Raw genomic sequence first — 11,272 nt, 5'->3', positions numbered from 1 at the left:
TATTGTACTAAGTCTTCAAAATTTGGTGCGCACTTTGCACTTACAGTTCTCAATTTAGACTAGCCACATTTACAAGTGCTCAGTAGTCACACATGGTTAGTGGCTACCATACTGTTCAGCATAGCTCTCGAATGATGACAAATCCTATGAACTACACTGGAAGAAGGGGAGGGAGAATCTGGGGAATTGAGTCTAAAAGAAGAAGAAGAGTGGCTCCTTTATTAAAACTGGAAATATCAGAATATGCATATGATTGAGGAAGAGAGTAGGGCTACAGGATGAGCAAATAATGATTCCATAATTTTGACTTAAAGGGGCCAGTGAAACACCTGTTGGGGGCCGGGCGCAGTGGCTCACGCCTATAATCCCAGCACTTTGGGAGGCTGAGGCGGGTGGATCATGAGGTCAAGAGATCAAGACATCATGGTTGACAAGGTGAAACCCCATCTCTACCAAAAATACAAAAAATTAGCTGGGCATGGTGGCGCGTGCCTGTAGTCCCAACTACTTGGGAGGCTGAGGCTGGAGAATTGCCTGAACCCAGAAGGCGGAGGTTGCAGTGAGCCGAGATTGCGCCATTGCACTCCAGCCTGGGTAACAAGAGTGAAACTCCAGCCTGGGTAACAAGAGTGAAACTCCAGCCTGGGTAACAAGAGTGAAACTCCGCCTCAAAAAACAAAAAATCAAAAAAACCCCTGTTGGGGATATGTGGCAGGCAACTGTAAAGGTGGGGTTAAAACTCAGCATGGATGATAGAACTCAAAAAGGAGATACAACCCTGGGAACTGGTTCTAAAATTGTGAACATCAGAAACAGTCATATTCAATGTGATTACAAGTGCAGAGGTGCAGAGAGAGAGGAGAAAGCCTTGAGCAACCCTGAAATTGGAGGGCTCAAGGAAGAAGGCAATCTGGTAAAGGGGAAAGGGTCACAGTGGAAGGCTGGGAGGGGAGCCAGTTCTGGCAGTGCCTAAGTGAGGGATTGTTGAGCTGGAGCCTACCCAGGATTTGGAAGGCACATAGGGTAGGAGAGAAATGGAAGCATGAGAAGAAAATTGAGGTAAGAAATGGATGTTTCAAGTTTGAATTTCATTCTACCATTAGCTAACCAAGTAACTTTAGAGAAACGGCTCCAACTTTCTAAATCTTTGTTTTCTAATTGCAGTGATAAAATAATAGATGCTAATACATATTACCTGCTTATTCTCCTATATGCCAGACACTTTGTTGAGTGCTTTAAGACCATTATTTCACTTTGTTTTTATGAAAAACATTATAAAATATATTTTAGGGGTTATACTGAGATAGAACATTATTAGATGATAATACAATCAAGGGACCTATTTTTAATTATCTTTTTTTTTTTTTTTTTTTTTTTTTGAGACAGAGTTTCGCTCTTGTTACCCAGGCTGGAGTGCAATGGCGCGATCTCGGCTCACCGCAAACTCCGCCTCCTGGGTTCAGGCAATTCTCCTGCCTCAGCCACCCGAGTAGCTGGGATTACAGGCACGCGCCACCATGCCCAGCTAATTTTTTGTATTTTATTAGTAGAGACGGGGTTTCACCATGTTGACCAGGATGGTCTCGATCTCTTGACCTCGTGATCCACCCGCCTCGGCCTCCCAAAGTGCTGGGATTACAGGCTTGAGCCACCGCACCCAGCCCTTTAACTTATCTTAGACACTTGGTGCCTAGTGAAGCTATCATGAAGTAGACAGATGCATAAGGTATAATGAAAAATAGCAGGTGTGGTACGCTTTACATTTTCTGGGTTCTGCCTTGAACCCCAACTTAAGCCTCTGATAAAAAGGCTGAAATGCATGAACCCTTTCATTACTCCTGGGGGGACCATGACTCAGGTCACCACTCAGCAGCTTCAAGAAGACATGCCAGAGACAGACACACTCATCTGCACATCTCTCTTTTTATGAGACAGTCTCACTCTGTCACCCAGGCTGGAGTATGATCACGGCTCACTATAACCTCAACTTTCTAGGCTGGGCTCATGTGACCCTCCAATCTTAGCCTCCAGAGTAGTTGGGACCACAGGTACACACCACCTTATCTGGATTTTTTTTTTTTTAAGAGAAGAGGTCTATCGTGTTCCTCAGGCTGATCTTGAACTCCTGGGCTCAAGCAATCCTCCCACCTCGGTCTTCCACAGTAATGGGATTATAAGCATGAGCTATGGCACCCAGCCCATGTATCCATATTTCTTGTGCACAGTGACCTGCTACTAATAAAAATGGCTCAATAAATTCCCTGGTCTCTAACCAACCAGATACATTGAGGGGGTAAAGAGGAGTAATGGGAGAGGGGTAGAGAAATGAAATACTCTCTGCCCTTTCTCTGAGGTCTCCAGGAGGTTCTCTTGTCCCTATTTTATAATGAGAAAATTGAGGCCCAAAGAACTTACTGGAGACTTGACTTTATGGAGCGGCAGAACTCAGATTCAAAATCAGTCCTTTCTAAATCCTAAGCTCTTAATAACTGAATGAACTTAGAACTAGCATTCTACACTTCTGCAAGTATTTTATTAGGAAGTAGGATTCCAACTAATGTGTTTTGACTTCTAAACTCATACTATTTGTATTACACTTTACTGGCTTTTCTTGTTATTGTTCACTTCATTTCTACAAGGCTAATTAGGTTAGTTATATTGCACTGACATGTGAGGAAACCTCTGCAGAGGGTGTCAAGGGAAATAACATTCTAAGTTGCTTGGTTATTTGGAACTAATGTTATTACCTAGCCGTCTTCTTGGCCTACTTTTGATTTTAAGTATTTTATCTCACATTTCAAATATATATATATATATATATGTATTTCAAATATATATATGTAAATGTAAAATATATATGTATATATTTTACATCTCATAAATTCAGAAAACTTTGCATTTATTTAACACAGATAACATTTCCTTTACATACTATATATACATAATACACACACACACACACAGATGCAGTTTACATATATTTCCCCCAAGATCAACATCATTTCTGTCAGCGGAGTCATATACTTTCTTAGGCTGTGGAGGCATGTGAACCCCAGAACACCAGGTTATTAGATTAGGTTTGCTCCTAATATCAATTTTCTCTTTTCAACTTGATCCAAACTGTTCAGTGAGGATCTAAAAAACGACCAAGACTGGAGAAGGATAACATTTCAGGCTTTTGGTACAGGCTAATCTTGATCATTTTTGCCTTGCGTTTGGAATAAACCTCCTGTCACTTAATTCAGACCTCACCATCTATATCTTCTTAAACAGATTATTTATTTACCACCTAGAAACTGAGCTTAAAATGCCTGTGGTTTCTTCAACCCAATAACAGCCAGCTTTTTGTACAAGTGGCCAATTTAGAAATCTAAGTTATGATTTCCATTCATCTATAGCAAAATAGTCATTATCTGTACAGCGCTTTCTAAATACAAGATGTTGTATATGCTGTTCATGAATTAATCTATTTAAATTTTCATAGTATTCTGTGAGTTTGATGCTATAATTATTCATATTTTATTGAAAGTAAATCTAAGCAGAGGACATTTGGGTTACTTGTTCAAGATGGCACAACCGGTAAACTGGAGAGCTGGGATTCAAAGACAATGTGGCTTTAACTACTAAGCTATGTTATATTCCAAATAGAGGATAGGAATGCCTGGAATGCACACCAACATTCTAAATATTGTAGGCCCTAATTTTGAGAACCAATGATAATTTTCTAATCAAAATGACAAGCTAATTGCAAACTTGGTTATTTCAATCTATTAATCCTTATTTATTTAGCATCCATGACACAGCAAAGCAAGAAATATGGTAATGCCTCACGAATACAAAGTCCTTGCCCTTGAGCCATCTTCTTGGGGAGATGAAACTGTCACATGGACTATCCAGAGAGCAATAAAAGTGTGTAGTTAAATGCTAAGTCATGTGGTATATTAGGACGTGTACTAGAAGAGCATCGAGAAGAAGGAGAATGCAAAATTCCAGTGTGGTCAGGAAAAGACTTGTAGAGGATCTTAAATGTTAGGGAGAAACTGGGTGAGGAGGGAGGCTATAAAGAGACCCTGGCAAGACGAGCAAGATGAAGGTGATTAGAATATCAGAGAGGGGAATGAACATGGTATGGTTTCTATATTCTTCATTCCTTTGGTCTTTCTTCTCTCTCTGTATACACATACATACATGCATGAATATTTGCACTGTATATGAGAATATATATATAGATTTACATCACAGACTTATAATGCTTGTTTTGCACCAGTATTAAAATGACTCTGATAAACTCAGAAACATGATGAGTGTGATGGTTAATACTGTCAACTTGATGGTTGTGCCTGGCTGTGTCTGTGTGGGTGTTGCCAAAAGAGATTAACATTTGAGTCAGTAGGCTGGGGAAGGCAGATCCACCCTTAATCTGGTGAGCAAAACCTATCAGCTTCCAGCAAATATAAAGCAGGCAGAAAAATGTAAAAAGGACAGATGGGCCTAGCCTCCTAGTCTACATCTTTCCCCTATGTTGGATGCTTCCTGCCCTCAAACATTAAACTCCAGGTTCTTCAGTTTTAGGATTCAGACTAGCTCTCCTTGCTCCTCAGCTTGAAGACAGCCTATTGTGGGTCCTTGATCATGTGAGTTAATACTTAGTAAACTCCCATATGTATGTATGTATGTATGTATGTATCCATCCATCCATCTCCTATTAGTTCTGTTTCTCTGGGAGAACCCTGACTCATACAGATTTTGGTACCAGAAGTGGTTCTAGAGGAGCAGAATATCAAGGGTGGAGTTCTTTCATTGGGGCTTCTGGAGTTGGCTGCTCAATGATTAGACCCCAGAGTGCTAAGGACTCTACTTCTGTGTGGAGACCACTGATGGTCCTTGGCATTAACTATTTAGAGAGTTGTGGAAAATAAATGAATTTGGCACTCCTGATTCACTGCTCCTGAGAGGCAAGGAGTTTAGTGACTCTATACATAATACGTTTCACCAGTGTGGAGAACCAAGGCACATAATGAAGCTGGTTGATTGCTCCTAAATTCAGTGGACAAAGTGACAGAAAAAAAAGGATAAACTCGGGAATTCTGTTTCCCAGCTTCAGAAGCAGATACTGAGCCTCAAATCTGCTAAGATTGCCCTGACTGAGACTCTTATCTCCTGTAGCGAGAGAGAGGGAAAAAACCAGCCTAAGAAGGCCGAGCATACCCAAAATCAGAACCCCTCTCCCTCTACAGGGGATTGCAGTTCCTCATCAGCAACGGAACAAGCCCTGATGGAAAAGGACTGTGTTCCATTATCTGAAGTAGGCTTCAGAAGGTGGATGATAAGAAACTTCTGGGAATTAAAATAACTTGTTCTAACCCAATGTAAAGAAACTAAGAACTTTGAAAAAAGGTTTGACAAAATGCTGAAAAGAATAGACAATATAGAGAGGAATATAAATGAACTAACGAGTTGAAAAATACAACACGAGAACTTAGTGAAATATGCACAAGTTTAATAGCAGAATGGATCAAGCAGAAGAAAGGATATCAGAGGTTGAAGACCAACTTAATGAAATAAAATGACAAGACAAGAACAGAGAAAAAAAGATGAAAAGGAATGAGCAAAGTCTCCAAGAAATATGGGACTATGTGAAAAGACCCAATCTACGTTTGATTGGTGTACCTGAATGTGATGGAGAGAATGAATCCAAGCTGGAAAATACTTTTCAGGATATTATCCAGGAAAATTTTCCCAATCTAGCAAAGCAGGACACTATTCAACCCCAGGTAATACAGAGAATACCACAAAGATATTCCTCAGGAAGAGCAACCCCAAGGCACATAATCGTTAGATTCACCAGGATCGAAACGAAGGAGAAAATACTAAGGGCAGCCAGAGAGAAAGGCCAGGTTACCCATAAAGGGAAGCCTATTAGACTTACAGCGGATCTCTCAGCAGAAACTCTACAAGCCAGAAGAGAGTGGGGCCAATATTCAACATACTTAAAGAACAGAACTTTCAGCCTAGAATCTCATATCCTGCCAAACTAAGCTTCACAATTGAAGGAAAAATAAAATCTTTTATGAACAAGGAAGTACTCAGAGATTTTATTACCACCAGGCCTGCTTTACAAGAACTTCTGAAAGAAGCATTATACATAGAAAGGAACAACCAGTATGAGACTTTCTAAAAATATACCAAAAAGTAAAGAGCATCAACATAAAGAAGAATTTACATCAACGAATGGGTAAAATAGCCAGTTAACATCAAATGGCAGTAACACTAAATTTAAATCGACTAAATCCCCCAGTCAAAAGATACAGCCAAAACCTAATGGTATATCCAAAGATACACAAAGACTCAAAACAAAGAGTTGGAGAAAAGTTTACCAACCAAATGGAGAGCAAAAATAAATAAATAAACAAAAAGTAGGAGTTGCAATTCTCACATTTGATAAAATAGATTTCAAAGCAACAAAGATACAGTGGTAAAAGGATCAATGCAACAATAAGAGATCTTAATACCCAGATACATAAGACCCATAACGAGATTTAGACTCAACGAGACAGAAAATTAATAAGGATATCTAAGACTTCAACTCAGATCCGGAACAAGTAAACTCAATAAATATTTATAGAGTTCTCCATTTTAAATACACAAAATATTGATTGGCCATTATTAATACCCATTTTTAGAATGAAGCAATATTCCTGTTCTCTCTCCCTCTTTTTCTTCCTCTTTCTTCCTCTCCTTCTCTCCTTTTTTTACTTTTCAACATCCTAGTTCCTCAATTCTACTCAATACATTCCTCTGAACACCTGATTCCTGTGATTCTCCCATTCCACTGAAATTTAAAAAAACCTCCAATCCATTAAAAAAAAAGAAAAAAAATTCACCTATTTTTTCTTTTTTTACTTAAACTCAAAAATGAAGTTTTAAGATTACATTTAATAATACATTTATATAATGAGAATCTGTTTAGCATTTTCTAAAATTATTATTCAGTGAGAAAAAGCAGAACATCAACCTAAACCCAAACCAAAAAAAAAAAAGAAAAGAGAGAGAGAGCTGAAACTGTGGAAAAACAAACACAAGCACTTATCATGCCAGTGGCTGACCTGCCACCAAAGGTGCATGCACAGCCTTACCAGGTGTCTACTGTTTAAGTGAGAGCATCAGTTGGAAAAGAATGGGACCCTGAAACTTGTAATGGAGATGTGTGGGAGGACCCTGATGAAGCTGGGGACACTGAGTTTGTAAACTTGATGAACTTTTTTGGCCAGAAGGAACAGCTTCCCCTTCCCCAGTAGTGGCAACATCCCCTCCTGACCCATGTTGCCATCAGCCTTTCCTCCTTTCTCTGAAGAGATAAACCCTGCACTGACTGAGGTAACAGTGATGGCTTCCCCTGAGGCAATTACCAGGCAAGATAATATTGATTCTCCTCAGGAGCCACCCCCAACACCTCTGTTTGCTTCTAGACCTACAACTAAAGTTCCAGTGAGACCCTAGAGATCAGGTTGAGAGTGTGACCCATTAGGAGGTGCGCTATTCTCAGAAAGAACTGTTTGAGTTCTCTAATTTATATAAATAGCAATCTGAAAAATAGGCATGGGAATGGATATAAAAGATGTGGGTTAATGGTGGAAGGAGCATAAAGTTGGATCAGGCTGAATTTATTGATTTGGGCACGCTAAGTAGGGACTCTGCTTTTAATTTTGCGGCTTGGGGAGTTAAAGAAGATTCTAATCATTTATTTGCTTGGTTAGCTGAAATATGAATTAAAAGATGGCCCACTGTGAGTGAGCTGGAAATGCCTGATCTCCCTTGGTTTAATGTAGAGGAAGGGATCCAAAGACTTAGGAAGATTGGGATGGTGGAGTGGATCATTCACTATACTCCTACTCATCCCAGCTGGGAGTGTCCAGAAGATATGCCCTGACCAATGCCTTGTGAAATAAATTTGTGAGGGCAGCACCTGTATCTTAGAAGAGCCCTGTAATTGCTCTTCTCTGTATGTCAGATCTAACAGTGGGAACTGCAGTCACTCAACTACAAAATTTAAATACATTGGCAACAATTGGATCCCAAGATGGCAGGAGCCAAGTAGCAGCACTCAACTATCAAAAGCAATGTTGGAGTAGCTACCATAACAGATAGCAGAGGTAAAGCAGCAATCAGAATAGTCTGACTCATGTAGAGTTCTGGCACTGGCTAGTCAATCACAGTGTTCCTAGAGGTGAAATTGATAGGAAGCCTGCTGCATCCCTACTTAATTATACCAACAGAAAACTTCTAGATTGAATGGAAAAAAGACTAATTTGAATTATAGAAATAGAGAATTGGCCAGGTATGTTGGCTCACACCTGTAATCCCAGCACTTTGGGAGGCAGAGGCAGACAGATCACTGGAGGTCAGGAGTTCAAGACCAGCTTGACTAACATGGTGAAACCCCGTCTCTACTAAAAATACAAAAATTAGCCATGTGTAGTGGTGGACATCTGTAATCCCAGCTACTCAGGAAGCTGAAGCAGGAGAATCGCTTGAACCTGAGAGACAGAGGTTACAGTGAGCCAAGATTGCACCACTGCACTCCAGCCTGGGCAACAGAGTGAGACTCTGTCTCAAAGTAAATAAATAAATAATCACGACCCCTCAATTAATTTCCAGACTTGAGCCAGTTTACAGACCCAGACCCCTTGAATGAGGGGGAAGCTGAGTCCCCTTGAGGAAGGACCCCACTACATTACCAACAATTTATGTAGTGAATCTTTTTCCCATCCTTCCCCAAGGAGACCTCTGGCCTTTTGCCAGGGTAACTGTGCACTGGGAAAAGGGAAATAATCAAACATTTTGGGGACTACTGGACATTGGCTCTGAGCTGACATTTTACTAGAGGACCAAAATGTCATTGTGGTCCTGTATTTAAAGTGGGGGCTTATGGAGGTCAGGTAATTAATGGAGTTTCAGCCCAGATCTGTCTTACAGTGGGTCCAACAGGTCCCTGGCCTCATCCTGTGGTCATTTCCCCAGTGCCAGAATGTATAATTGGCATAAACATACTTAGCAGCTGGCTAAACCCCCACATTGGCTCCCTGACTGGTAGGGTGAGGGCTACTATGGTGCGAAAGGCCAAATGGAAGCCATGAGAGCTGCCTCTACCTAGAAAAACAGTAAATCAAAAACAATACCACATCCCTGGAGGGACTGCAGAGATTAGTGCCACCACGAAGGACTTAAAAGAAACAGGGGTGTGATTCCCACCACATCCCCATTCGATTCTCCCATTGGGCCTGTGCAGAAGACAGATGGATTCTGGAGAATGAGAGTGGATTATCATATGCTTAATGAAGTGGTGACTCCAATTGCAGCTGCTGTACCAGATGTGGTTTCATTGCTTGAGTAAATTAACATATTTCCTGGTACCTGGTATTCAGCCACTGGCTTGGCAAATGCCTTTTTCTCCATTCCTGTCCATAAGGCCCACAAGAAGCAATTTGTCTTCAGCTGGCAAGGCCAGTAATATACCTTTACTGTCCTACCTCAGGGGTATATCAACTTTCCAGCTTGCACCACAATCCTATTAGGAGACACCTTGATTGTTTTTTGCTTCTGGAAGATATCACACTGGTCCATTATATTGATGACATCACACTGATTGAATCTGGTAAGCAAGAAGTAGCAAACACACTGGACTTATTGGTAAGACATTTGCATGCCAGAGGATGGGAAATTAATCCAACTAAAATTCAGGAAACTTCTACCTCAGTAAAATTTCTAGGGTTCTAAAAATTTCTAGGGGCCTGTTGAAATATTCCTTCTAAGGTAAAGGATAAGTTGCTGCATTTGGCCCCTGCTATAACCAAGAAAGAGACATAATGCCTAGTGGGCCTATTTGGATTTTAGAGGCAACACATTCCTCATTTGGGTGTGTACTCCAGCCCATTTATTGAGTGACCCAAAAGGCTTCCAGTTTTGAGTGGGGTCCAGAATAGGAGAAGGCTCTGCAACAGGTCCAGGCTGCTGTGCCAGCTGCTCTGCCACTTGGGCCATATGACCCAGCAGATCCAGTGGTGCTTCAGGTGTCAGTGGCAGACAGGATGCTGTTTGGAGCCTTTGGTAGGCCTCTGGAGGTGAATCACAGTGGAGGCCTCTAGAATTTTGGAGAAAGTCCCTGCCATCTTCTGCAGATAACTACTCTCTTTTTCAGAGAGAGCTTGTGGCCTGTTATTGGGCTTTGGTGGAAACTGAATGTTTGACCATGGGTCATCAAGTCACCATGTGACTTGAACTGCCTGTGATAAACTGGGTGCTTTCTGACCCATCTAGCCACAAAGTGGGCTGTGCACAGCAGCATTCCATCAGCAAATGGAAGTGGTTGATCATATACATGATCAGCCTTGAGCAGGTCCTGAAGGCATGAGGAAGTGGCTCAAATGCTCATGGTCTCCACTCTTGCCACTCTGTCTTCTATCCCCTAGCCTGCACCAATAGCCTCATGGGGAGTTTCCTATAATCAACTTGACAGAGGAAGAGAATACTAGGGTCTGGTTCTGCACGATATGCAGGCACCACCTGAAAGTGGACATCTGCAGCACTACAGCCCCTTTCTAGAACATCCCTGTAGGACAGCAGTGAAGGGAAATCTTCCCAGTGGGCAGAACTCTGAGCAGTGCACAGCCAATGGTTTGGCTGTATGGTCAGGAACTTGGAAGAAGCATGATTGGAAAATTGGTGACAAAGAAATCCGAGGAGAGGTATGTGGATGGATCTCTATGAGTGGTCAAAAACTGTGAAGATATTTGTATCCCATGTGAGTGCTCACCAATGCAATACCTCATCAGAGGAGGATTTTAATAAGTAGATAGGATGACCTGTTCTGTAGACACCACTCCGCCTCTTTCCCCAGGTACCCCTGTCATTGCCCAAGGGGCCCATGAACAGAGTGGCCATGGTGGCAGGGATGGAGGTTACTCATGAGCTCAGCAATATGAACTTCCACTCACCAAGGCTGGCCTGGCTATGGCCACTGCTGAGTGCCCAATTTGCCAGTAGCAGAGACCAACACTGAGCCCTTGATATGGCACCATTCCTAGGAGTGATCAGCCAGCTAGTTGGTAGCAGGTTGATTATATTGGACCTCCTCCATCATGGAAAAGGCAGAGGTTTGATCTCAGTGGAATAGACACTTACTCTGGTTATGGGTTTTCCTCTCTTGCACACAGTGCTTCTTCCAAGACTACCATCCATGGACTCACAGAATGCCTCATCCACCATCATAGTA

At 41.6% G+C, this 11,272-nt stretch overlaps 1 pseudogene; it reads right to left on the bottom strand.

The window, feature by feature from the left end:
* Positions 1 to 421: 421 nt before the first annotated feature.
* Positions 422 to 9,456, bottom strand: LOC144581649 (uncharacterized; annotated as a pseudogene).
* Positions 9,457 to 11,272: the final 1,816 nt, after the last annotated feature.

Source organism: Callithrix jacchus, chromosome 2 (assembly GCF_049354715.1).
Source record: "Callithrix jacchus isolate 240 chromosome 2, calJac240_pri, whole genome shotgun sequence".
NCBI classification, from domain to species: Eukaryota; Metazoa; Chordata; class Mammalia; order Primates; family Cebidae; genus Callithrix; species Callithrix jacchus.
The sequence above is the reverse complement of the archived record's forward strand: the minus strand, read 5'-3'. Positions and strand labels throughout refer to the sequence as shown.